The 27635-nt window shown below is 41.5% G+C and overlaps 1 long non-coding RNA gene across 1 annotated transcript; it reads right to left on the bottom strand.

The window, feature by feature from the left end:
* Positions 1 to 9459: 9459 nt before the first annotated feature.
* Positions 9460 to 25864, bottom strand: LOC117513806. The gene is made up of 3 exons (XR_004561723.1): positions 25782 to 25864; positions 21871 to 21875; positions 9460 to 9472 (listed from the first exon to the last, which is right to left on the bottom strand). It is a non-coding gene; the product is annotated as an uncharacterized LOC117513806 (long non-coding RNA).
* Between the last annotated feature and the right edge of the window lie 1771 nt (positions 25865 to 27635).

Below are 27635 nucleotides of genomic sequence, written 5' to 3'. Positions count from 1 at the left end.
ATTCTGAAAGCACAGGTTGTCCTGAAAAAAAGAGACATAAATCTTGACTGTGGGATGCAGGGAGAGCTGTTAACAGCAATAATAAAACATTTATGCCAGGCGAATGAACTGTCCAAAAAATACCCTCAGACCCCAGAGGGTTAATTCAATTCAGTTTTCAATTTATTACATTTATATAGCGCCAAATCACACCAAAGCTGCCTCATGGTGCTTCACACAAGTAAGGTCTAACCTTACCAACCCCTAGAGCAAGCACACAGTTGACAGTGGTAAGGAAAAACTCCCTCTGATGATCTTGATGAAGAAACCTCAAGCAGACCAGACTCAGAGGGGTGACCCACTGCTTAGGTCATTCTAACAGTTACAAGGTTTTTACAAAGTTTTACAGAGTTGAAGAGACAGAAAACAGGAATTCAGAAGATCTGTTGAATCAGCCTCAGGCATGGCATGTCGCAGTTGGTCCAGCATCCTGTTGTCCACAGATGCCACTCTCGCACATTTCCCTCTGCACTTGGACAGACAGAAAAAGAGCAGAATTAGTTGACCGGAAAAACCACACCTACAGTATAATTCATCATCATGAAATAGACAGGAAAACAAAGAAAATACTGAGGTGATCGCTGGTCGCTAGCCCTAAGCTTCACTAACAGACCCCAAATTTAGATAAAGTTCAGCTATTTTAATTCATAAAATTGTAAATAAGTAGAGGAGAGGTCACATTTCATGACAGCTAGTGTGCTCTTGTCCAAACAGCCACTGCTAGCTGCCCCTGCTAGTGGCTGACCACTAGCTTTAGACTTGACTGTGTTTGTCCTTTCTGAGCATTTTATTACAAATATCTAAGATAATTTGCCTTACTGTTTGGTTATTTGCCTTAATGGACTATCTAAGAATTGCTCCATTATTTTCTTTGAGTAATGTTTTAGTAATATTTCATCCATATGTTAGCATTATTATGGAATCAAGAGATAAGCACCAGCACCAGTGGGCTTCAGGGCCTATATAAGACTTGCTTCTCTTAGCATTATTAGCGCTAATTTGCAGGTTTTAGTTTGGTGACATTAGATACACATATTGCAATCGTTAATGAGGATCAATGCTGGGCATAAGCCTCCAATTATAAAACCTGCTGCCCATTCCACAAAAATATGCATTAACCAATCATTTGAATTCAGTTGACTTAGCCAGGTAGCTTGTACTAACTTGGTAACTTAGTGATAGGTGTTCCACATTGTACTTCTTTGTCCATTTATGTGTTGGCCGGAGATTAGGTGTATTCAATCACTATCAAAATTGCAACATTTAGTTGCCCCATTTGAGGTCCAATCACATTATTCAGAAAACCTTTGGGTGGCATCAAAGAGGGATTTACCAGTATATATACAATATGATTTAGCATGAATACATGTTAAAAAAAAGGAAAGAAGGAGGAAACGAGGCAACCATTGATCTAAACTTGATCCCCCCCCCCCAAAAAAAAAAAAACAGTCTTAGTCTTTGTCCTGGTGATGGATATTTTAAAGTCTAGATTTTTGATTAATGGCTTCCTCCTTCAGTGACTGAAATTAAAGCCATGGTGATGGAGTGCCCTCTTATAGATCAATGATGTCACTTTTCTCTGTGATACCTCCATATCCACCATCATTCCTTTCATTGTCATCCTGAGTTCTGATGGACCTTTGGGACACAGGTTTTTTAGTTCCTTGGCAGTATTTTGTGCCTCTTTCCCTGATAATGTAAATTTTGTTGGGTCCCCTGCTTCTTATAATTGCTTATGGTACCATTAATCTTTTTGAGATGACTCTCAAGGAGGAACCAGAATGCTGAAGATGCAAAATTTTGCTCCACGTGCCTTGGCTTCATTCTTTTGATTTTTTGTCCTGCACTTAAGAAGGTACTGCTTTATCATTCAGGGCTTTAAATACAGCTAAAGGTTCACCAGGTGTCCTCTAATTGTGCCAGCTGGTCAATCAGAAGCTTTTGAATGTAATTCCATTACCTTGTGAACTTTTGGAATCTTCCATATTGTTTAACGAGGCATTCATCTTGGTGTTTGCAAAATGCTGACCCAATGGAAAGCTGACTTTTAGCCATTATTATACAAATAAGTAATGTTTATGAGTTCAATGGTGCAAATATTTCATGAGATGAAAGTTGGAATGTATCATTCAACTTGGCTTCGCCTCAATGAATGGTACATTCCAAATTTCACCTCATGAATTATTTGTTCCATTGAAAGAATGAAAAAACACTCATTATTTGTTTTATATTACGGCGGAAATAGGTCCTTGTCATTTGATATTTTATTAATTTATATAACAACAGAAAAGGGACTTACATTTTGGTGTTCCACTGGTGTTTAACTGTCCAACACAAGCTTAACTGAGTAAAAAATTATGCAGATATAGTCCATGATGCTGTCCACTGACAAAAAAGACTTTGTGTAGTTCCTCAGTCCAGCGAAAAATCACATCAGAAATTTGTCCAGCTTTTCTAACTTCATGCTAACAGCTCTCCATGCTGCCAGACATCTTATGGCGTCGTGGATTTGTTTGGTTTTTTGTGTGTTAGAAGAATTAGCTCCTTCAAATTATCGTCCACCAACAAAACAAACTCTGCCATGTTTAGCTAAACGCTGCCCCCGGTACTGTGAGCGCACGCAGTGTTCGGGCCGTGCAATAGCACATTTCCTATAGCACCAAAATTGCATGCTAAAAAAGAACTATTGCACGGTCAATTAAACGCAACAGCAAATGATATCAATAATCCATGTCACATGACATACAACCACCAATCAAATGACAAGGATCCACTCAGCTTTTATATAATTTGAAGCACTTTTCCACGGAAATTAACCTCTTAAACCCTAGAGTCCCCAAATTTGGGGACTTGCCCTGTTTTGGAACATTTGAACACTCATAACTAACCAATGCTGACATCAACATACACTTATTATACATCAAAATGTCAAGCGAAGTCTCCTCTACAAAACTATCCACTTCAATCACATATCAAGTAACCACAGCTTGAAATGCCAAGCAAATAAAGACATAAATCAGAATTCTTTTTTTTTTTTGAGAAAAAAAAACCTCATTTACTCCTACCAAGTATTATTTACTTTCTTTATTTTTTTTTTTGCATCCACGACATCCCCTAGGACCTGTCTTTTAGCTGGTCCAAACTTTTGCATTTTTGACCTTGTGAGATAGGCTCTAGGGCTTAAGGGGTTAAGGAGTACTTGGAGCAAGGGTAAGCTGAGTTTGAATATTTTTAAACTGTCCATAACTGCACATATTTTGGCCTGTACAGGAAAAAAGTGAAAACAAACAGAAAGAAATAAAAAGTGAAACATTGTAAAATGTTGGTATGGGACCAAACAAATGGCCTACAAAGACACATCAGGTTGCTATAAAGAGCCTCCACTCACAATGTTGGATTCATTCTCCGCGGCCTCCGCCTTCCAGCATCCGCACGATTGTATCCTTCAAGGTTAATAAATATATCATTCTTCCCTTGTTTCCCCTTTGTTCAAACTCAGGTGTGTGCTGTGGGGAGTGACAAGGTCAGAGCCTTGATGCTGAACATTACCTGCTAAACTTGGACAAATAAATGACCTCACATGCCATGGCTCATTGAGGTCATGCTGCAATCGATGCATTTATGACATGTACTGTGCACCTATAAAGTACTGCACAGAGGCTACAGTAGGTAAATTCCAGCCAAACACAGTGCATTGATTGTCAGTCTGTGAGCATGTTCAAGGCTGCCAAATATCAGCATCTGCTCGTCTGCATTCATATCCTTACTCAGTAATATGAGCAGCGAGGGGCTGCTTCTGCTCTCACAAAAGGCTTCATGAGGTCAAAAACACAACGATTGCTATGATTAGCATTTGTCTTTAACCTCCAAAACAACATCAGAGATGTTAGCAATATTATACAGTGAAACATGAGATGAGTTAAAGCATTCTGGCACGACACAGGAATGTTTGTCACACATATCTTACAGCTATAGCAATTATGTCAATACGTCCATGTGATGCTAAAGTGCCTATAATTTACACTGGAGTGAGACAGAAGGCATCTGGCAGACTGATGTCTTATTTTTTTTATTTTTTGCAGTTGAAAGACACTGAACTCTTTGAGAGGATTTCATACTGCTATAACGGACGGATGCAGAAGTTGGCAGCAATGCGACAACTAGAAGCACTCGGAGAGCGCAAACCTCCGCCAAGGCCATAGGGTCACTGACGTCACATGGAATACCATTTGGCAAAGAGACTTATTCCACGTCATTTCACACATCTACCGTCATGTTTCAGATTCAGTGGTTAACCCTCTGGGGTCCGAGGGCATTTTTTGGACAGTTCACTCGCCTGGTATAAAAGTTTTATTATTATAACAGCTCTCCCTGCATCCCACAATCAAGTTTTATGTCTCTTTTTTTCAGGACAACCTGTACTTTCAAAATATATATGCTATAGTTGTGTTTTATAAGTGAAGTAAAGGTTTACAATCATAAATAAGAAAGGAAAAAGTAAAGCAGCAAATAATTTTCCACACACATTTATTCAAAACACACAGCAAACTATAATAAACAACTGTTTTTATATATATAGCACTTTTATATAGCACTTTTCCATCTGCATCAGATGCTCAAAGTGCTTTACAATTATGCCTCACATTCACCCCGATGTCAGGGTGCTGCCATACAAGGCGCTCACTACACACCGGGAGCAATAGGGGATTAAAGGCCTTGCCCAAGGGCCCTTAGTGATTTCCCAGTCAGGTGTGGATTTGAACCCACAATCTTCTGGACTCAAGCCCAACACCTTAACCACTAGACCATCACCTCCCCTGTTTTGACACTTTCTAAAGGTAATGTGGGCTCTTTTGTGAAAGACTGTACAACAGAAAGGTTCAAACCATAAACACAAATGCACATTTTGAACAGTATATACAAAATGGTCTATGCGTTGTGTTTGTCTTTGTCTTTCTGTCTGCTGTTACACAAAGGTCACATCACAAACTTCTGCTATGAAGTTGACTGTGTGTTTGTTCTCTCCTGCTCTGAAAGCAACATTCACACTTCGAGGCTCATTCAGTTTGAGGAGCGGCCCCTCCCCCTTGCTCCATTGATATGGTAAACAGTGCTTTATACCAGAGCGAGAGAGCTTGCCACAGGCTTATCCAGTAACATTCACAGGAAAACTAGTCAAGCAATCCTGATACTCACACACTGTTTGAGCACGTGAGATTGTACGAGGTCTGTCTGTAAAGTATAGGTCCTTTTTATTTTTTTCAAAAACTATATGGATTTCATTCATATGTTTTTACGTCAGACATGCTTGAACCCTCGTGCGCATGCGTGAGTTTTTCCACGCCTTTCGGTGACGTCATTCGCCTGTGAGCACTCCTTGTGGGAGGAGTCGTCCAGCCCCTCGTCGGAATTCCTTTGTCTGAGAAGTTGCTGAGAGACTGGCGCTTTGTTTGATCAAAATTTTTTCTAAACCTGTGAGACACATCGAAGTGGACATGGTTCGAAAAATTAAGCTGGTTTTCAGTGAAAATTTTAACAGCTGATGAGAGATTTTGAGGTGACACTGTCGCTTTAAGGACTTTTCACGGTGCGAGACGTTGCGCAGCGCTCTCAGGCAGCGTCATCAGCCTGTTTCAAGCTTAAAACCTCCACATTTCAGGCTCTGTTGATCCAGGACATCGTGAGAGAACAGAGAAGTTTCAGAAGAAGTCGGTTTCAGCATTTTATCCGGATATTCCACTGTTAAAGGAGATTTTTTTAATGAAAGACGTGCGGGCGGATTGCAGCGTCGGCTCGCAGCCGCCGCGATGCTCCGTCACAGGAAAAACACCTCTGCTGGAAGCCTTAAGGACAAGTTGGAACATCTCCACCTGATAAACAATTTCTCATATACTCACTCCACTGAAAGCCATCAAAAGCCAACTGGATTTTAACAAATGGTTATCAACACGGAGGTGTTTTTCCTGTGCCGCTGCGCCGCGTCGGCTGCATCCCGACGCGCGGACCCGTCCGCACGTCTTTCATTAAAAAAATCTCCTTTAACAGTGGAATATCCGGATAAAATGCTGAAACCGACTTCTTCTGAAACTTCTCTGTTCTCTCACGACGTCCTGGATCAATAGAGCCTGAAATGTGGAGGTTTTCAGCTTGAAACAGGCTGATGACGCTGCCTGAGAGCGCTGCGCGACGTCTCGCACCGTGAAAAGTCCTTAAAGCGACAGAATCACCTCAAAATCTCTCATCAGCTGTTAAAATTTTCACTGAAAACCAGCTTAATTTTTCGAACCGTGTCCACTTCGATGTGTCTCACAGGTTTAGAAAAAAGTTTGATCAAACAAAGCGCCAGTCTCTCAGCAACTTCTCAGACAAAGGAATTCCGACGAGGCGCTGGACGACTCCTCCCACAAGGAGTGCTCACAGGCGAATGACGTCACCGACAGGCGTGGAAAAACTCACGCATGCGCACGAGGGTTCAAGCATGTCTGACGTAAAAACATATGAATGAAATCCATATAGTTTTTGAAAAAAAATAAAAAGGACCTATACTTTACGGACAGCCCTCGTATGAGAGGCTCTCCGTCTGCTCCGTCTGCTCATTTTCACTTTCGCTGTGCGTAATGGTGCAGGGATATGGGAGCAGCCAGGGGGCTATTCAAACAGGCCAACTAGTAACACATCACTCCTAAAAACAATCTTTGGTGTGTCACATGAGCTGAATCTGCCCTACGATTGGATTTTGGAAAACCATGTGACGGTGAAACAATTCCAATTGGACACTCTCATTGCTCACGTCATTGCACAGCTTCTATGAGGAGTACAAAGATGGTGGCTTGAAAGTCCGCAGAGTTACCTTTTCAGCAAAAAAAAAAAAAAAGTACGTTTCTATCTCATATCATTAAAAAGTTATTTATAATTTAGTAAAACTTGGTCTCAGCCATAATATACGATGGCATTGGCCCCAGAGAGTTAAACCCTTAGATCTTCAGCAAATGTTTTTATAAAGAGAAACCACATGAACTACACGTTTTTTTCTAATAACAAGTTTATTAATGAGGAGAAACAAAAGCTAAATCATTGTTGTGTCGCAACTTAATTTTTGTTCAGCCTTTGTGACCCGTCTTCATGAAGTTAGATGCAAAAATGTTGAAACTGGCCCTATCCTGCAATGATAAATAATCCTTAAAAAAATTACTGGATCCGGATCATGTTCCAGATTATTACCAAAATTTAATGACTTCTAAGTTAGGACAAGATACACCCCTGGTAAAAATTTCATTGAAGTCCCTTGAGAAGTTTTTGAGTAATCCTGCTAACAACCAACCAACCAACCAACAAACAAACGGACGCGACCAAAAACATAACCTCCTTGGCGGAGGTAATAAGTATGCCGGCTACTGTTAAACACCATAGAAGAACAGAGATGCACTTGATTTGTTCACAGGAGTACGACAGAGCGCATTTCTGTATTTACAAAATGCCACAAAAAAAACACACAAAAAAAAAATAAATAAAAGTACTTAATTTACTCATATGTGCAGTCAGTCTGGGTAAATCGTGGGACCCATTGATTGTGTAGCTAAAGCTAAGATAATGTTAGCCAATTCATCTGGTGCACTAAACACCGTAGAAGAAGAGAGGGTGCACTTGATTTTATTCACAGGCACATTTTGAGAAGAAAATAAAGGTTTCAAAATGAAGGTTTTGAAAATGAATCCCCCAAATCTTCATAATGAAGGATGCACACCATCAGGCCGTGTGCAAGCTGAGGCCAATCTAACAAACAGTCAGAGAAATATGTGAGCCACACACACACACACACACACACACACACAGAGATGCATCTTGCTTTATAGATAAATGTAAGAACTCAAAGCATTACATATTCTGGATGTGTTTGGCAGCAGTATTTATTTGCAGTTAGGTAAGATCCCCCAGAGGTGCTGTTTTGTCTGGATTTACTGTGTTTTTGCTAGAAGTTCCTAAATTGGGGATTCTCACACACACACACAAACACAAAAGGTGAAAAATGTGAAGCACAGCCAGAAGACTGAAGAAAAAGGAAAAGGAATTATTTTCCCTTTCATATGGCTAGCATACTGGTACAGTTTTGTTTTACGCTTTGTACTCTTTTAATTCATTTATTAGTAATTGGAGCGGGATGCGGCCTCAACTTTACCTAAATTCTGGGTCTTTTAGTAAAGTTTAGGGCTAGTGGCCGGCCTTAGTATTTCTCTGTTTTTCTTGTTGTTTAATGCTGGAAAATTATACAGTATTTTTTGTCTTTCTGATGCCTGATTCTGTTTTCTCTCTGTTAAGGTGCAGCTCCATCCAGAGATTGGAGTTGTATTCGTGTTGGCGATCCTCCTGTCCTGTGTGCCAATAGCATTTCTTGTATATTCGTCCGTGAATTGTTGTGTGAATTGTTCTGTAATTTATGTTTGTAGCATGGCCCAAGCAGAGGGTCACCTCTTTGAGTCTGGTCTGCTTGAGGTTTCTTCCTCAGAGGGAGTTTTTCCTTACCACTGTTGCTCTGGCAGTTTGTAAGGTTAGACCTTACTTGTGTGAAGTGCTTTGAGGCAACTCTGTTGTGATTTGGTGCTATATAATTGAAAAATTGAAAATTAGTGGTTGTCTATTGTCTACCAGATCGTCTACTGGTTGCTAGTGCAGGTTAATACTTTTCAGAACCCCAATGTTTGTGAAATAGATGATCATACATTGTTTATCACATGAGAAGGCAAGGGAGAATGAATCCCCATCGACAAAGACACAAAAATGTGAAAGGGCACAAAATTATGACTGTATTATGTATTAAATTATGGCAGTAAATTCTGCACACTGTAGCTTTAATTCAGTTTTATTTCAAATTATTTCATTTATATAGTGCCAAATCACAAGAAAGCTGCCTCGAGGCGCTTCACACAGGTAAGGTCTAACCTTACCAACCCATTTAAACTTGGCAGGACAGAAGCGCATCTTGTTTTGATGCCATTAAAACTAAAACCATGGTTTAATTTGCCCAGTAAAGGCCCAGTTATCAGTATTTGAACACCTGTGAAAATCAATGTTAATATTTGGTACAGTAGCCTTTGTTTGCCATTACAGAGGTCAAATGTTTCCTATAGTTTTTCAACAGGTTTGTTCACACTGCAGCAGGGATTTTGGTCCACTCCTCCATACAGATCTTCTCTAGATCTTTCATGTTTGGAGTTTCAGCTCCCTCCAAAGATTTTCTATTGAGTTCAGGTCTGGAGACTGGCCAGGCCACTCCAGGACCTTGAAATGCTTCTTACGGAGCCCCTCCTTAGTTGCCCTGGCTGTGTGTTTGGGGTCATTTTCATGCTGGAAGACCCAGCCATGACCCATCTTCAATGCTCTTACTGAAGGAAGGAGGTTGTTTGCCAAAATCTCGCAATACATGACCCCATCCATCCTCCCTTCAATACAGTGCAGTCGTCCTGTCCCCTTTGCAGAAGAGCCCCCCAGAGTATGATGTTTCCACCCCCATGCTTCACAGTTGGGATGGTTTTCTTGGGGTTGTTCTCATCCTCTAAACATGGTAAGTGGAGTTGATTCCAAAAAGCTCTATTCTGGTCTCATCTGACCACATGACCTTCTCCCATGCCTCCTCTGGATCATCCAGATGGTCACTGGTGAACTTCAAACGGGCCTGGACATGTACTGGCTTGATCAGGGGGACCTTGCTGCCCTGCAGGATTTTAAACCATGACAGCATCGTGTGTTACTAATGTAATCTTTGTGACTGTGGTCCCAGCTCTCATCAGGTCATTGACCAGGTCCTCCTGTGTAGTTCTGAGCTTTCTCAGAATCATCCTTACCCCACAAAGTGAGATCTTGCATGGAATCCCAGACTGAGGGAGATTGACAGTCATCTTGTGTTTCTTACACTTTCTAATAAATGATCATAACAGTTGTTGTCTTCTACCAAGCTTCTTGCCTGTTGTCCTGTAGTCCATCCCAGCCTTGTGCAGGTCTACAGTTTTGTCCCTGGTGTCCTTAGACAGCTCTTTGGTCTTGGCTATGGTGGACAGGTTGGAGTGTGATTGATTGTGATTGATTGAGTGTGTGAACAGGTGTCTTTTATACAGGTAACAAGTTCAAACAGGTGCAATTAATACAGGTAAAGAGTGCAGAATAAGAGGGCTTCTTAAAGAAAAATTAACAGGTCTGTGTGAGCCAGAATTCTTGCTGGTTGGCAAATACTTATTTGCAGCAGTAACATACAAATGAATTATTAAAAAAAATCATACATTGTGATTTCCGGATTTTTTTTTTTTTTTAGATTATGTCTCTCACAGTGGACGTGCACCTAAGATGAAAATTTCAGACCCCTCCATGATTTATAAGTGGGAGAACTTGCAAAACTGCAGCGTGTTCAAATATTTATTTTCCTCACTGTATGTCCAGGGATTGTTTTCCATTTATGCTGAGACGTATGTCACAGCCAGTCCCAACGTGAACAGTGCAGTTATACAGGGTGTGAGCACGAGCTGCTTTGCTGCCGCAGCTTTTCGGAGCAGGAGCAAACAGTGTTTGTTATTGATGTTTATATGCCTTAAAATAGCACTGGAAATGATCTTTAACTGAGCTGTGTATGGATACACACGTGCACACAGACGAACACCAGGCAGCAAAGATGAAGTGACAAAAAAATGTTTGCAAATGCAGCAGCAGCAGGTTAGACTGACAACATGCACCACTCCAGAGTAAACAGTGTGCAGAGAATCGCACTCTGTCCCTCGGAGGTGTCATACCAAATGGATAATGAGCATTACTCTCAGCAAGTTCCTGGCATCATATTGCTCACAGTATGTCTGTGCACACACATGCTCGCGCGCGCGCGCACACACACACACACACACACACACACACACACACACACACACACACACACACACACACACACACACCCTGGCACTCATTAGGAAGTACCAAAAGTATGTTTTCTTGACAGGTGATGTGGTTTTCTTTTATCGAGTCAGGAGTGACTGAGCTCAGCTGGATGCCGATGGTTGACTGGGTGAGACGGTGATGCACCTTCTCTTCTGTAAAGTGTATGTTTCTATTTACAGATGTATGAAAACTGGCAAGCACATTAAAAGGGGCCACGTTATACATCCATCCAGCATAGTCAGTCAGGGGTCACCAACGCGCTTCCTGGATTTCACCTGTCCTGCATCTTTTCCAACTCTCCCTTCTCCATCCGTTGCTCAGTAACTAAGTCAATCAGCCAGTGGAGATGTAGGAAACACTAGACGGCAAATCAGCTGTGGTTGTAGCAGGTAGATATGGAAAACATGCACGGTCGGTGATCTCCAGGAACACGGTGGGTGACTCGTGATATAAGCCGTCTAGTTTCAGGGGCCGCATCCTTTGAATTCTGTGTTCTATGATGATCTGGCCTTTTGAGACTGCATAGGCCAGACCAAATGTGATGAAATGAGACTATCTAGCCCACGGAGCATTTTGTGATTGTTTCATTAGCTTATCCCAACCCGATCTCACGGCAAATTCATAATAACATCACGAAAGGTGATTTAATGTATGACTTCACTAAAATGCGCAAAGTGTCTCTCACAAAATGCAGTAGGTTTTTGTGCTCATGTCCCAAAAAAGTTTTGTATAATATTAGGGTTATGTTGGGGTTAGGGTTAACATGCTGGATGTGGAGGTCTTGGCTGGTGTGGTTACACCTGGTCTGCGGTTGTGAGGCTGCTTGCATGTACTGAGAAATTCTCTGAAACGCCTTTGGAGACAACTTATGGTAGAGAAATGAACATTCAGTTCACAGGCAACAGCTCTGGTGGACATTCCTGCAGTCAGCATCCCATCTGCACACTCCTTCAAAACGTATGTCATCTGTGGCATTGCACTGTGATAAAACTGAACATGTCAGACTGGCCTTTTTTTGTGGCCAGCCTAAGACACACCTGTGCAATAATCATGCTGTCTAATCAGCATATTAATGTCACATGGATTATCTTGGCAAAGGAGAAGTGCTCACTAACGCAGATTTAGGCAGATTTGTAAACAGTGTTTGAGAGAAATAGGTCTTTTGTGTATATAGAAAATGTTTTAGATCTTTGAGTTCATCCCATGAAAAATGGGAGCAAAAACAGAAGTGTTGCATTTATATTTTTGTTCAGTATGTATATATATATATATATATATATATATATATATATATATATATATATATATATATATATATATATATATATACAAGGTCTCTTAGAAAACTATCCTACCTTTTTATTTTTTTAAAAAACTATAAGGATTTGAATGACGTGCGATTACACCAATCATGCTTGAACCCCCGTGCGCATGCGTGAGTTTTTTCACGCGTGTCGGTGATGTCATTTCCCTGTGGGCAGGCCTTGAGTGTGATGTGGTCCCGCCCTCTCGGCTGAATTCCTTTGTTTCACACGCTGCTCGAGACGGCGCACGTTGCTTTATCAAAATTTTTTCTGGACCTGTGAGGAATATCCGAGTCGACACTATTCAAGAAATTAAGCTGGTTTTCGGTGAAAAGTTTAACGGCTGATGAGAGATTATGGGGTGTTTCTGTCGGTGTAAGGACTTCCCACGGAGCGGGATGTCCTGCAGCGCTTCCAGGCGCCGTTGTCGGCCTGTTTTGATCTGAAAACATCCTAATTTAAGGCTTAATTCACCCAGGACGTCGTGAGAGAACAAAGAAGATTCAGAAGAGGCCGGCATGAGGACTTTATGCGGACATTCCACTGTTTAAGGACATTTTGTAATGAAAGACGTGCGCGCAAATTCGCCGACTCGTTTCCGTGACGACTCGGCGAATCTGTGTGCGCGGTGACAGGAAAAACACCTCCGTGTTGAAAACTATTTGTAAAATTCAGGTGGCTTTTGATGGCTTTCTATAAGTGAGTAACTGAGAAATTGTTTAACAGCTTGGGCATGTTCCAACTTGCCCGTTAAGGTTTCCAACGGAGGTGTTTTTCCTGTCGCGACCCCCCGCGGTCGGGTCCGGCCCGACATGCGACTCTGCCTGCACGTTCTTTCATTACAAAATGTCCGTTAACAATGGAATGTCCGAATAAACTCCTCATGCCGACTTCTGTTCTCTGACGACTTACTGGGTTAACAGAGCCTGAAATGTGGAAGTTTTCAACTTGAAACGGCGAGACGCTGCCACCTCAAAGCGCAGATCGCCATCAGGCGCCGTGGGCCGTCCTTACGGCAACACTACCAGACCAAAATCTCTCATCAGCCGTTAAAACTTTTACAGAAAACCAGCTGAATTTATCAAATGGTGTCCACTCAGTTGTGCCTTACAGTTTTGAAAAAAATTTGATCAAACAAAGCAGCAGTCTCTGAGCCATTCCTAAACAATGAAAAAATCGATGAGAGGGTGGGCGACTCCTCACTCAAAGACTGCCCACAGGCGAATGACGTAATCGACAGGCGTGAAAAAACTCTCGCATGCCCACGAGGGTTCAAGCATGTCTGATGTTATCACACATGATTCAAATCCATATGGTTTTTGAAAAAAAAAAATAATAATAATAATAAAAAAATAATAAGGTTGGATACTTTTCTAATAGACCTTGTATATATATATATATATATATATATATATATATATATATATATATATATATATATATATATATATATATATATATATATATATATATATATATATAGTTCCTTAACCATATCATTTCTGTCTCTGCATGTTTGACAATTCAGTGCTGTGTTTTTGTTTTATTTTAGTATGGACAAAGCAGATGGTCACCCCAATGAGCCTGTTCTGCTTGACATTTCTTCCTATAATCTAAAGCAGACTGAAGGAGTTTTTTTATTTCCGCTGTTGGCAGTGTGCTTGCTCAGGAGTGATTCAGGTTGGACCTTACTCGTGTGAAATGCCTTGTGGTGACGTATGTTGTGATTTGGTCTACGTCTTCAGGATCCAGGTGCTTCCCATCTTACTGCACAGTTGTGAGACTTGGGTGCTAACCATTGAATTAAGGTAATGACCAAATGCCATTGGTACTATGCCTCTTTGGAGGTTTTTGGTACTGCTTGAATGACTTTGCATCAAAGAGTGTCACTTGCATTGCGAAGGAGCATCGTTTACGACATGTTGACCATGCGTCCTGTTTTTCTGGTGAAATCCAGCAAATGTGTGGCTCAGTGTTGAGGACCTCAGCAATAGAGAAGAACAAAAGGACCTTTCACGTTTCATCTGCCTGTGGCAGATCGATGGTTACTTTCAAGAGGTTGGGATAGAGTAGTTATGTGTTTGGGTGGTTACCATTCAGGACCCAAGGCAGTTCTGTAGTGTGGTGGATGTAGCAACTTGTGGCACCAGCACGTGCTCACATTTGACGTGATGCCACGTCAGTAGGTGGGATCAAAAGACATGTATTTAAACATTATTTATTTACAACTCTACATATGGTATGTCAGAAAAAGACAGTTAAAACAGCTTTTCAGTCAGATCCAGATCACCACCAAAGTTTAATCAGCTTGTTCCTGCCCAGTGGGATGTTAAAAATGTATGTTGTTTTCAGAAAGAGACAAAATGAAACCACTCAGTTACCGCACTGAAACCTAAAGTAAAGCAAGGACAGATTAAAAAGTTCAAAAGGCTAGTAGATCACAAACAGCAACGGCAGGCTTCAAACAGTCATCCAAAAAGTCAGTGTGTTCAGCGGAGTGTCAGAATTAATCTGAAATCCAAAAATGTCAAACAGAATGAGGTTCATTAATGGTGACAGGTCATAAAAAGAGATAAAGTTCGAAGGAAAAGCAGGGGTCTTGCCAAGGACAAGGGCAAGGCATGCTAATTACTGAGCATAACGAGGTGATTGCTGGCAGGTGTGTTAGTCATGTGACTCAGATGGCAGGAAGAGGAGGGGCTGTGGATGATGACTGACAAGAGTAAGGAGAAAAAACATGGCACGTATTCGACTCAGTTACTGTGTCTGTGACACAAATAGATTATCAGCGTCTTGTCAGATAACATTATTTGTGAATTCTTGTATTGTTTTAATATTTACCAATGAATCGATCTTACACATTTATTATATAAACAAAAATCACAATAACACAGATTGTAACACCTATGCTTATAAGTGTTGCTATATATATATATATATATATATATATATATATATATATATATATTATAGGGTGTCCCAAAAAAATATACAACATTTAAAACACTCAGTTTGACCCTTAAATGCTACAAACTTAATCACTTGTGTTTCTTTTTTACTTGCAGAGACCCTGAAGATGCCAAGCAAGATTCAGGAAAATGCTAAGATTAACCATACTACAGTGAACAAAAATTATTGATTTTTAGTACCAGACCAAGAGTGTCAAACAGGTGCAGCGACTTTATGGTAGACTGACAAAATGCAGGGCCAGTATTGACATTGGTATGAAAATCTTCAACCTTTCAGCTTTCTATTCAGCCATAAATTTATTTCCTAGACATACGAGGTCTGTCCATAAAGTATAGGTCCTTTTTATTTTTTTCAAAAACTATATGGATTTCATTCATATGTTTTTACGTCAGACATGCTTGAACCCTCGTGCGCATGCGTGAGTTTTTCCACGCCTGTCGGTGACGTCATTCGCCTGTGAGCACTCCTTGTGGGAGGAGTCGTCCAGCCCCTCGTCGGAATTCCTTTGTCTGAGAAGTTGCTGAGAGACTGGCGCTTTGTTTGATCAAATTTTTTTCTAAACCTGTGAGACACATTGAAGTGGACACGGTTCGAAAAATTAAGCTGGTTTTCAGTGAAAATTTTAACGGCTGATGAGAGATTTTGAGGTGATACTGTCGCTTTAAGGACTTCCCACGGTGCGAGACATCGTGCAGCGCTCTCAGGCGGCGTCATCAGCCTGTTTCAAGCTGAAAACCTCCACATTTCAGGCTCTATTGATCCAGGACGTCGTGAGAGAACAGAGAAGTTTCAGAAGAAGTCGGTTTCAGCATTTTATCCGGATATTCCACTGTTAAAGGAGATTTTTTTAATGAAAGACGTGCGGACGGGTCCGCGCGTCGGCTCGCAGCCGCCGCAACGTTCCGCCACAGGAAAAACACCTCTGTTGGAAGCCTTAAGGACAAGTTGGAACATGTCCAGCTGTTAAACAATTTCTCATATACTCACTCCACTGAAAGCCATCAAAAGCCGTCTGGATTTTACAAATGGTTATCAACACGGAGGTGTTTTTCCTGTGCCGCCGCACCGCGCCGGCTGCGTCCCGACGCGCGGACCCGTCCGCACGTCTTTCACTAAAAAATCTCCTTTAACAGTGGAATATCCGGATAAAATGCTGAAACCGACTTCTTCTGAAACTTCTCTGTTCTCTCACGACGTCCTGGATCAATAGAGCCTGAAATGTGGAGGTTTTCAGCTTGAAACAGGCTGATGACGCCGCCTGAGAGCGCTGCGCGACGTCTCGCACTGTGGGAAGTCCTTAAAGGGACAGTATCACCTCAAAATCTCTCATCAGCCATTAAAATTTTCACTGAAAACCAGCTTAATTTTTTGAACCATGTCCACTTCGATGTGTCTCACAGGTTTAGAAAAAAATTTGATCAAACAAAGCGCCAGTCTCTCAGCAACTTCTCAGACAAAGGAATTCCGACGAGGGGCTGGACGACTCCTCCCACAAGGAGTGCTCACAGGCGAATGACGTCACCAACAGGCGTGGAAAAACTCACGCATGCGCACGAGGGTTCATGCATGTCTGACGTAAAAACATATGAATGAAATCCATATAGTTTTTGAAAAAAATAAAAAGGACCTATACTTTATGGACAGCCCTCGTATGCTTTGACCATTTTCTTTGCTGATAAAATGTTGCATATTTTTTTGGGACACCCGTGTGAACTGTTTGCAATATGCCATGGCGTTCCACAGCTGTCAGCTGTGCCATTATGAACATGACAGCCATCCAGCTGTGCATGCTTTGCTGACCATGATCACACTGCAGTCACACTGTGATCACACTGCACTGCAGCCACCGTTTGCAACCTCAGCTGCACCTCAACTGTAGGCTCCTGGTATGTGTGTGTATGTGTGTGTGTGTGTGTGTGGGGGGGGGGGGGGGGGGGGGGGATCTCTTACACTTCATCTGTGTTGCGGGGGAGCATGCTCCACACTTGCATGCCATTTGTGTGTTGGGGGACACACGTACACTCCCATGCCAATTGTATAGTGCCATTTGTGTTGCTTGGTAACATACGCATGGGGCATGTTAACCCCCAAAATGTGAATCAGCTGCAAATCATCAGTTATCACCAAAACGTTAATTGCAGATCATGAAGACTGAAAACATATCTCCCAAAACATGAACGCGGGTCTCACAAAACGTGAATGTGGGTTTCACAAAACATGAATGGGGGTCTCGCAAAACGTGAATATCATTCATGATATTCACAGTTTAAGTAGTTTATGGATTTCATTTTATGGATCAATTACTGCAGGAAATCTTGATCACAAACCCTATCACTGCAAAAATTATTATTATTATTATTTTTTTTTTTTTTTTGCGGAGGTCACTACAGCCTGTGGAGGTGATCCGAGCAGCTCTTGATGTTGTCAAGCATCTGGTCCTGCTGGGTGTGTCCCGCTCTGGGGATAGTGTCAGGTGAGGAGTTTGACTGAGATGGTCGACTTGTCAAACTCAGAGAGGACAGAAACCTCCCCCTCCGGTAAACGAGGGGGTTGGTTTCAATCGTGTTACGCGTGAAGGGGACCTACAGTAGGGCGTGATTCTTCATGCTTTTCATTCTAAGAAACAATCATTTTTTGAGGATGTGTGAAGTTTTGACTCGCTGTGTGCAATGTTGAGAAATGTTGGTTTCTCAGAAAGAAAAAGACGGAGAACCATGTCTTACTTTTTCTGGGTCAGGCTCAAAAACTTCTCAATTGCCCCTTGTAACTTGATCTTTCGAGGTTCAAAGGCCATATGACCAATGGAAAAGGCAGTGGAGGAATATATATGTGCATATTTGTTTAATTTTAGCCATAGGTGTATTTGTAACCAATTCCTCAAAGTATCCGTTCTGAATTAGTTACGTACATATCAAGGTCAAACCCCATGTGGCCAACATAAAATGGAGAAAAGGGCTTACAATATAAGTTTAATAATAACTATGGGTGCATTTTAGCCAATTCCTTGAAATAGCAATTCTAAAATACTTTGACTTTTGAAGGTCATGCAAAGACAAAGGTCAGGTAACCAATAGTCAGGAGTCAGGGATAGTAATTTGTATTCATGTTTAATAACAACCATAAGCGTATTTCTACCCAATGACCTGAAATGAGCATTCTAAATGAATTTGACCTTACAGTGTCACCTAAAGTCAAATGTCATGTGACCAATAGAAGGGCTATGTAGTACTTCATATTCATGTTTAATAGGAACCAAATGTTTATCTTAACCAATGCGTCAAAACAGCCATTGCAAATATCCCCTGTATGTAAACACTGGGACAAAGGTTTGACTTGTATCACTTTCCAAGTTAGGTCTAAATTAAATGAAAACTCTTTGAGCCTTTTTGCTTACACACCGATGGACAGACTGATGGACAAGCAGGATAGAAAACAATACCCCCGCATGTGTTATCACTGCACGTGAATGTAATTATGATATTAACGTTGTGTGTGATTACCTGTGTGAGAATGCTTCAAACTGAATTTGTGTATTGGTTATTTATGTCTGTATATAGAGAATACTCCTTAATCGGCAACATAAATTTGGAAGCAATTCTATGAAAACACACTCCACAACTGGCAATAATTTATACCTCTGTCTACCCGTGACCATCATTGAATACCTTCACATAACCTGTAGTGCTACTGTGAACTTTGTTTAGAGTAGCGTTAATCCCCTAAAACCGTTAGACTCTGCCCTACATTTACATTCAGCCCCACATTTACACTCAACAAAAATATAAACGCAACACTTTTGGTTTTGCTCTCATTTTGTATGAGATGAACTCAAAGATCTAAAACTTTTTCCACATACACAATATCACCATTTCCCAATAAAAGGCCACTCTGAAAGGTGCAGTTTTATCACACAGCACAATGCCACAGATGTCGCAAGATTTGAGGGAGCGTGCAATTGGCATGCTGACAGCAGGAATGTCAACCAGAGCTGTTGCTCGTGTATTGAATGTTCATTTCTCTACCATAAGCCGTCTCCAAAGGTGTTTCAGAGAATTTGGCAGTACATCCAACCAGCCTCACAACCGCAGACCACGTGTAACCACACCAGCCCAGGACCTCCACATCCAGCATGTTCACCTCCAAGATCGTCTGAGACCAGCCACTCAGACAGCTGCTGAAACAATCGGTTTGCATAACCAAAGAATTTCTGCACAAACTGTCAGAAACCGTCTCAGGGAAGCTCATCTGCATGCTCGTCGTCCTCATCGGGGTCTTGACCTGACTCCAGTTCGTCGTCGACTTGAGTGGGCAAATGCTCACATTCGCTGGCGTTTGGCACGTTGGAGAGGTGTTCTCTTCACGGATGAATCCCGGTTCACACTGTTCAGGGCAGATGGCAGACAGCGTGTGTGGCGTCGTGTGGGTGAGCGGTTTTCTGATGTCAATGTTGTGGATCAAGTGGCCCATGGTGGCGGTGGGGTTATGGTATGGGCAGGCGTCTGTTATGGATGAAGAACACAGGTGCATTTTATTGATGGCATTTTGAATGCACAGAGATACCGTGACGAGATCCTGAGGCCCATTGTTGTGCCATACATCCAAGAACATCACCTCATGTTGCAGCAGGATAATGCACGGCCCCATGTTGCAAGGATCTGTACACAATTCTTTGGAAGCTGAAAATGTCCCAGTTCTTGCATGGCCGGCATACTCACCGGACATGTCACCCATTGAGCATGTTTGGTATGCTCTGGACCGGCGTATACGACAGCGTGTACCAGTTCCTGCCAATATCCAGCAACTTCGCACAGCCATTGAAGAGGAGTGGACCAACATTCCACAGGCCACAATTGACAACCTGATCAACTCTATGTGAAGGAGATGTGTTGCACTGCATGAGGCCAATGGTGGTCACACCAGATACTGACTGGTATCCCCCCCCAATAAAACAAAACTGCACCTTTCAGAGTGGCCTTTTATTGTGGGCAGTCTAAGGCACACCTGTGCACTAATCATGGTGTCTAATCAGCATCTTGGTATGGCACACCTGTGAGGTGGGATGGATTATCTCAGCAAAGGAGAAGTGCTCACTGTCACAGATTTAGACTGGTTTGTGAACAATATTTGAGGGAAATGGTGATATTGTGTATGTGGAAAAAGTTAATCTCATACAAAATGGGAGCAAAACCAAAAGTGTTGCGTTTATATTTTTGTTGAGTGTATATGTCATGGTGTTTGGTAGAGAAAGTTAGAACAGGTGTTGATTTGATTTTATATACCTTGTTACTGTTTTTGCTGTTACTTCTGTTTCTGTGACAGCAAGTTGCTATTGATAGAGGACTTGTTCTTCTCCTTGTGCTTCCAGCAGGATTGTGTCCCTCATTGATAAGCAGCCTGAATGGACTTGCTGTAGAACAGAGACCCAAAATGGCTATGGTCCTGTATAATCTGCTTTAAAAAGTGTTTTGTTTTTTTTTACATGTACTGAGGTAAACATGCACACAGGTAACTTTGTAGCGATGACATGTTTTCCAAATCAGTAGCGACAAGTGGTTTACCTTGTTTTTAACTTGCCCTATACACTTACATTATACAGTATTAGTGTTCTCCATTATCATCAAAAGTTAAATCCAAAAACATCTAAAAATGTGGCCTAGATTAGAAAATTCCTGAGTTCCCCTTGAACTCATTTCACTAACTTCCAACACTTACTTTATACAGCACCAAATCACAAGTTCCTTCAAATAGCTATGCACTAGTAAGTTCTAACTCTAATCCAACATCGGCCTACAATTTATCATGATATGTGCTTTCCATTTATAGAAATCATCAACCAGCACTGCTTTTTTCATTTGAGCAATTCTGCACCAAAATACAAGTGCCGTGATAAAAATATGGAAGGACCGAAGCACACACCCACCAATACTGGGAGTTATTTTTAACTAGGAGAGTGCTCTACCAAGGCCAATAGTCCACTTAACAATGAAATGTGTTTCTAGTCCTATTTTTTGCATGTTCACATAATTTTATCATAACGAGTTGTGTAATATTTCCTGACAATGATTTGCCCTTGATCTGGATCCACTCCAAAATGTAAGGAGTTTTTCCTCGACCCATGCCCACGCTATCAGGTTTTATAAAAGCTTCTAAATACTCCTGATAACAACAAACACACAATCTGACAAACCAAAAACAGTCAAACCTTAAATCTTTGGTCGAGCTAACAAATAATAATAATAATTATTATTATTATTATTATTATTATTATTATTATTATTATTATTATTACATGAGACAAGATACCTTTCTAAATATCAAGGAAGAAGCAGTTTGTGTTAGGACTCACTGAAGAACACATGTAGTAATAATAATTATTTTATTTATTTTGCACCTTTTAAAATAGGCATGTTTTATATATATATATATACAAGGTCTGTCAATAAAGTATAGGTCCTTTTTATTTTTTTCAAAAACTATATGGATTTCATTCATATGTTTTTACGTCAGACATGCTTGAACCCTCGTGCGCATGCATGGGTTTTCCACGCCTGTCGGTGACGTCATTCGCCTGTGAGCACTTCTTGTGGGAGGATTCGTCCAGCCCCTCGTCGGAATTCCTTTGTCTGAGAAGTTGCTTAGAGACTGGCGCTTTGTTTGATCATAATTTTTTCTAAACCTGTGAGGCACATCGAAGTGGACACGGTTCGAAAAATTAAGCTGGTTTTCGGTGAAAATTTTAACAGCTGATGAGAGATTTTGAGGTGATACTGTCGCTTTAATGACTTCCCACGGAGCGGGACATCGTGCAGCAGTCCCAGGCGCTGTCGTCAGCCTGTTTCAAGATGAAAACCTCCACATTTCAGGCTCTATTGATCCAGGACGTCGTGAGAGAACAGAGACGTTTCAGAAGAAGTCGGTTTCAGCATTTTATCCGGATATTCCACTGTTAAAGGAGATCTTTTTAATGAAAGACGTGCGGGTGGATTGCAGCGTTGGCTCGCAGCCGCCGTGATGGTCCGCCACAGGAAAAACACCTCTGTTGGAAGCCTTAAGGACAAGTTGGAACATGTCCAGCTGTTAAACAATTTCTCATATATTCACTCCACTGAAAGCCATCAAAAGCCGCCTGGATTTTACAAATGGTTATCAACACGGAGGTGTTTTTCCTGTGCCGCCGCACCGCGCCGGCTGCGTCCCGATGCGCGGACCCGTCCGCACGTCTTTCATTAAAAAAATCTCCTTTAACAGTGGAATTTCCGGATAAAATGCTGAAACCGACTTCTTCTGATATATAAGGCAGATCTGAATGGGGCTGTTTTGATAGGTGCTTTAATTAAGTTCAAGTCAGTATAGTCTCAGGTGTGTTCGGGCAGCATGTTCTCGAAGGAGGGACAGAGACAGAGAATGTCATAGTCCAACAGTTAAAGAGAAAGTGCTTCAATATACTGAATCCTTGGTGTCTCGATGCAGGACTGGTCTATGTAACACCCCGTCACACATAGCACAGATGAGGCCGAATGGGTCTGAATGAAGAGTCGACCCACATTCGAAACGTGTTGAGGTGCAGTCTGAAAATGTCGGACAGCTGTCTCAGAGCAGTCGACATGGTTGGGCCCATTGTGCAGCTGCCTTGAATGTTTTGCTCATGTCCAAAACACTCGTGGTGCAGTCGAGATTGGACACCCAATGAAAGGCAGTCTATGTGCAGTCTGACCGCAGTCTCACTGCAATCTACATATTCATATGGCATCATAACATTATTCCCGACAATCTGATCGCACTTGGGGGAAAGCCGAAACAGATCGGTCATGTCAGTTCCTGGCAGTGTGTCCTGCTTGTGCCACTTTCATGCACAATGTACCTGTTTCTAGCAGAATGTAAGGCTCATAAATACTTCAAACTCAGCTGAAAATTTTCCTGAGTGCATGAAACATTTTTCCTGTTTTTTTGTTCCAGTGTAAGTGTTTGTACAGGTGCTGGAAATCCTTGGAAAAGCTTTAATTTTAAGGTTGTGTTTTCAAGGTTTGAAAAATGCTTGAATTTTAGATGAAGTACTTGAAAATACTTGAAAATCTGTATGTCTTTCACAACTAACCGACTGAATGAATAGTTAACATATTAGAGAGCTTGATTTAATTTCATCCCTCCATACAAAAAAATTCAATGAATTAAAAAAAAATTGTGCAGATTTTTGCATGCATGTAGTGTCCTGGTGGAATGTGGTGGTCAATGAATGTGACATCTTCACTTGATATGTCTGATTTACTTGATATGTCTATTGAGATGTCTGATAAAAACTGTTTATCAGACAAACAAAACATTCATATGTGAGTCGGTCATGTCAGCTCCTGGCAGAGTGTCCTGCTTGTGCCACTTTTGTGCACCTCCACTGGATCCCATTCAGGGAGTGCAAAGCAGATGTCGATATGCAACATGTATGTGGCATGCACCCATCATGTGAAGTGGACGTTAACATTGTGCAATGACACTGAAAGCACCTTCTGTCACTGCGAGTCAGTGTGTCATTGGGCCTCATGTATCAACGTGCGTACGGCGATATTTGAGCGTATATGGGGTGTACGCCAAAACGGCTGCGCCACTTGGCATTTATCAATGTTGTCGTTGGCGTACGCTGCGCTGAAAATATACACCAGGTCGAGAGGTGGTGTAAATTATACACCAAAATAAACCAGCGCTGGAATCCACATAAAAATGAAGATGATCGGCCTGATAAACAGTGCCATTATACAAATCAATGCATAGGTTAGATGAATAACACTTTCCTGGTTATACTACATAATAATCAATACAAATCCCGCTTTTGCGGGATTGCTGGTCTATCGAGCACGATCCGTGGTCACAGCGCTGACCGCAAAGAAAGCGCTGCACACCTTTTTCTCCAGAGCCTGGAGCCAGAGCAGCCCTGAGCTTAACTTTATGTGGTGTGATTGTTTTAGACAATGAAATTGATAATTACAACTGCAGTGTTGTCATTCCCTTCGCCCGTGCTGCAATCAGGTTGTGTCGTCTCCATCCATTTGTCACAATAAAATAAATAAAGAAATACATTTTAAGAATAAAGAAATCTGAAAAATTAGGCGTGTCTTATTAATTGAGCGAGCAAATATCCACATGTCAAGAATTATTGACGTGAAAAGAGAATACAGTGGTCCCTCGCTATAACGCAGTTCACCTTTCGCAGCCTCGTCGTTTCGCGGAGTTTTTAGTCCAATTTTGCATGCTTTTTTTTTACAGTGTTCTGTGTTCTGCGTGTCTGTTTATAAGAATCTTCTCGCCCAGAAGAAAAAAGAGCGCCAACAACTACTCATAACTGTGTTTGTCACTCGGAAACAGACACCTGCAGCCAGGTGTGAGTGGAAAAAGGCGCGGCGTCAGGACGCAGAGGCGCGATCTGTGAAATATCGGTCACTATTAATAATTTCTTATGTGTCCGACCTCGAACGTTGATCGTTAAAATTAAATTCGTTAGTTCTAAAAGCCATCATAATTATTTATAGGAAAACGTTCTATTTTTATTTCTCAAACAAATGTTTGGGCCTGAAAACAGTTTGGTCTTATTTTTCTACTAAGGTTTGAACTTTGAGAGTGTTTACACACGAGAGAAAAGTGAGAAAATGTTCATGCCTGATTGAGAAAGTGTATAAAGTGGTTTTACAGGGTTTTTACAGCTTTAAAACATCTATAATAATTGTAAAAAATAACGCTGACTACGTCGCGGCTTCGCGTATTATGGACTATTTTTAGAACGTAACTCCTGCGATAAACGAGGGACCACTGTAACACTTTTTTGATTATACTACAAAACAATTAATACGACGGCTGCTTTTGACACTCTATTGGCACGCGTCGTGATTGGTGGAGTTCTTTTTCTTTGCCGTCTTCCTGGCTTCCATGTCGTAAAATGAGGGTGTGTCTGAAGTGGAGTCTGAATATTTATGGGTGTGTTTATTATAATCAAGGTCATGTCAGGCCTATGCTGGAAATGGGCAGGTGCGCACTGCTTGATACATGTCACGGCAACTTTGGTGTATTTCAAATTTACACCGTAAATTTACGCCACAAGTGCACAACTTTGATACATGAGGCCCATTGTGCGTGTCAGGGGCTCAGTGCGGTACCCACAACACAGCTGAATGGGATGTCACCCTGGTAATAGACATATTATGACATGTTTTTGTCATGTGATTTGGCGCTATATAAAAAATTGATTGATTGATTGATTGATTGATGTTCACCATTGAGTTTTGTCGGAGGAATGATGGGGGAATTGTTTTGCCAGCCCATGACAACATGAATAAATGTGAACTCACCTTGGGTACGGCCCCAGGTGCGTGTCACAGTGCAGGGCGGGCAACGGCCAGACGCTGTAGCCTGTGGTGAAGTACCTCAAGACCCGGATGTGCTGTGTGCTGACAGCATCAGCTCACAAATGCCTTGTCCAAAGTGGCACTGCGTGTGAGGGAGAGAGTGGATGAGCGACTCAGTGATTGAGTGGGTGAATGAGTGAGATCACTCGAGCACATCCATACATACGTCTGGTCACTTTATTTATGGTCTTGGTGCAGTCTGACAGCAGTCTGTGTCTCCGTACTGTTGTCCAACGATCTTTGGGTTGCAGTTGTGCGAGTGTGCACAACTCATTCTGGACTGGGTCTGCCCACATTCTATGTGGTCATCTGGCAGTCGTACACAGCTGTCCGACTGTCTGTCCCTCCTGACTGCATCTCATTTATTACCATTTTTGCCATTTTGGCCTCAGTCGGCCTGGTTGGTGCGTATTTGTACTATGTGTGATGGGGGTCTAATTGTGCAGTTAAAGCTAATGAGAGGATGAGTTGGATACTGAAAAGGAATATTACCTGCATTTTGTTGAAGACAAAACACAACAAATTGTGACCTTCCCCACCCCCACCGGCCCTTCCCAGACTGAATAAGGTCTGGAAGAGCTTTTGTAAAGATTTTTAGGTCAGGTCTGGGATGATGAACTGCTGCTGCAGCTTACCACATCCTCTACAGATCCATTTTTTAGGTCCTGGTTGGCAACCACCCAGGCTGACAGCCAGCTGTCATTTCAGATGAGACAAGTCACAATCCATTGACTTAAACTAAAGGAGACATTTCCCACTGAAATACTGTGAACTCGCAGTGTATTTCTTTTACTTTCTTACATTGCATTTCTTTTTTTCCTGAACTATGTTGTACATGAGCTCCAGTCTTCAATAGTATTTTTCATCTTCTGTTGTTACAGTCTGTCAGTGGAGTGTTTTGTTTTAGTCAACATGTTCGGCTCTTTGGCAGACACAAAGAGAAGAAGATAAATTTGTCCCTATTATTGCATTGCATGGCAACATGCGCAATGGGATGAGATAAATAATAAGATGCATACAGTGACTACCACAGAGCTGTTTTGTCTTTGTCTCATATACGTCATGAAAAGGCAACAGTTTCACCATTTATGTTGCCTACAAAAAAGTATGTTTAATCTCCTGTTTTATTTATCTCTTAGAGGATATGAAGAAGCTTGTTGGAATTTTGTCCAAACCAGTGATACAAATCTGTTTGTTATTCCTTTTAACCTGTCAGGATGTGATCCATATATTAACTTGCATTCATCTGACAGGCTTTACTGTCACTAGACTGTGAAAAATAAAGTAAATTTCAACCTTCTTAACTAAAATAGTGCAAGGAAAAACAGACGGCATCTCTGAAAGCATGCCCAAGCGTCAGGGTGTATTGAAACCCCCTTTTTTTTGCAGGAGTGTGAGGTGATCGGGAAGTATCCCGAGCTGTGCCTGGAGAAAGCGCAGATACTGATAGTGGCCATAGATCGAGGTGCTGTGACTTTTCTAATTAGTCGTTCAAAAGAAACAGTGGGATTAGCTCTACGTGCATTGCTCTAGGCGAGCTATTAACACTAAGTCAGCAAGACAAACCAAATCAGAATCACAACCAAGGCAAGAGAACAGAACCCAACATCAATTCATCATTTTCTTTTCCTCTCCTTATTCGTGGTAGAGGCAAGAGGCTCATTAAGACAGCCCAAACCTCCCTCTCCGCAGCCATAACCTCCACTTCTTTCTGGCAAATGCTAAGGCAATTCTAGGTAAATAGAAATGGATACAATCCCTCTGGCATTGCTCTGGGTCTGCTTCTAAATCTCCTTCCAGTTGGACATGCACAGACAACGTGAAGGTTTGGGCACCTCAGCATTTTATTCTACTCCTCACCTTGGATTCTAAATATCAATATTTGAGTTGGTATCCATTGTTCATTTATGTAAGTGGTGGTTGGACTTATATTCAAACAATTGTTTGATTCAAACCAATTATCATTTCATCTCGGTAAAACAAACTGTATTACATTTGGAAATAAGCCGAGGAATTCTAA

Source organism: Thalassophryne amazonica, chromosome 7 (genome assembly GCF_902500255.1).
Source record: "Thalassophryne amazonica chromosome 7, fThaAma1.1, whole genome shotgun sequence".
In the NCBI taxonomy this organism is placed as follows: Eukaryota; Metazoa; Chordata; class Actinopteri; order Batrachoidiformes; family Batrachoididae; genus Thalassophryne; species Thalassophryne amazonica.
This window is presented reverse-complemented; position numbering and strand designations above follow the sequence as displayed.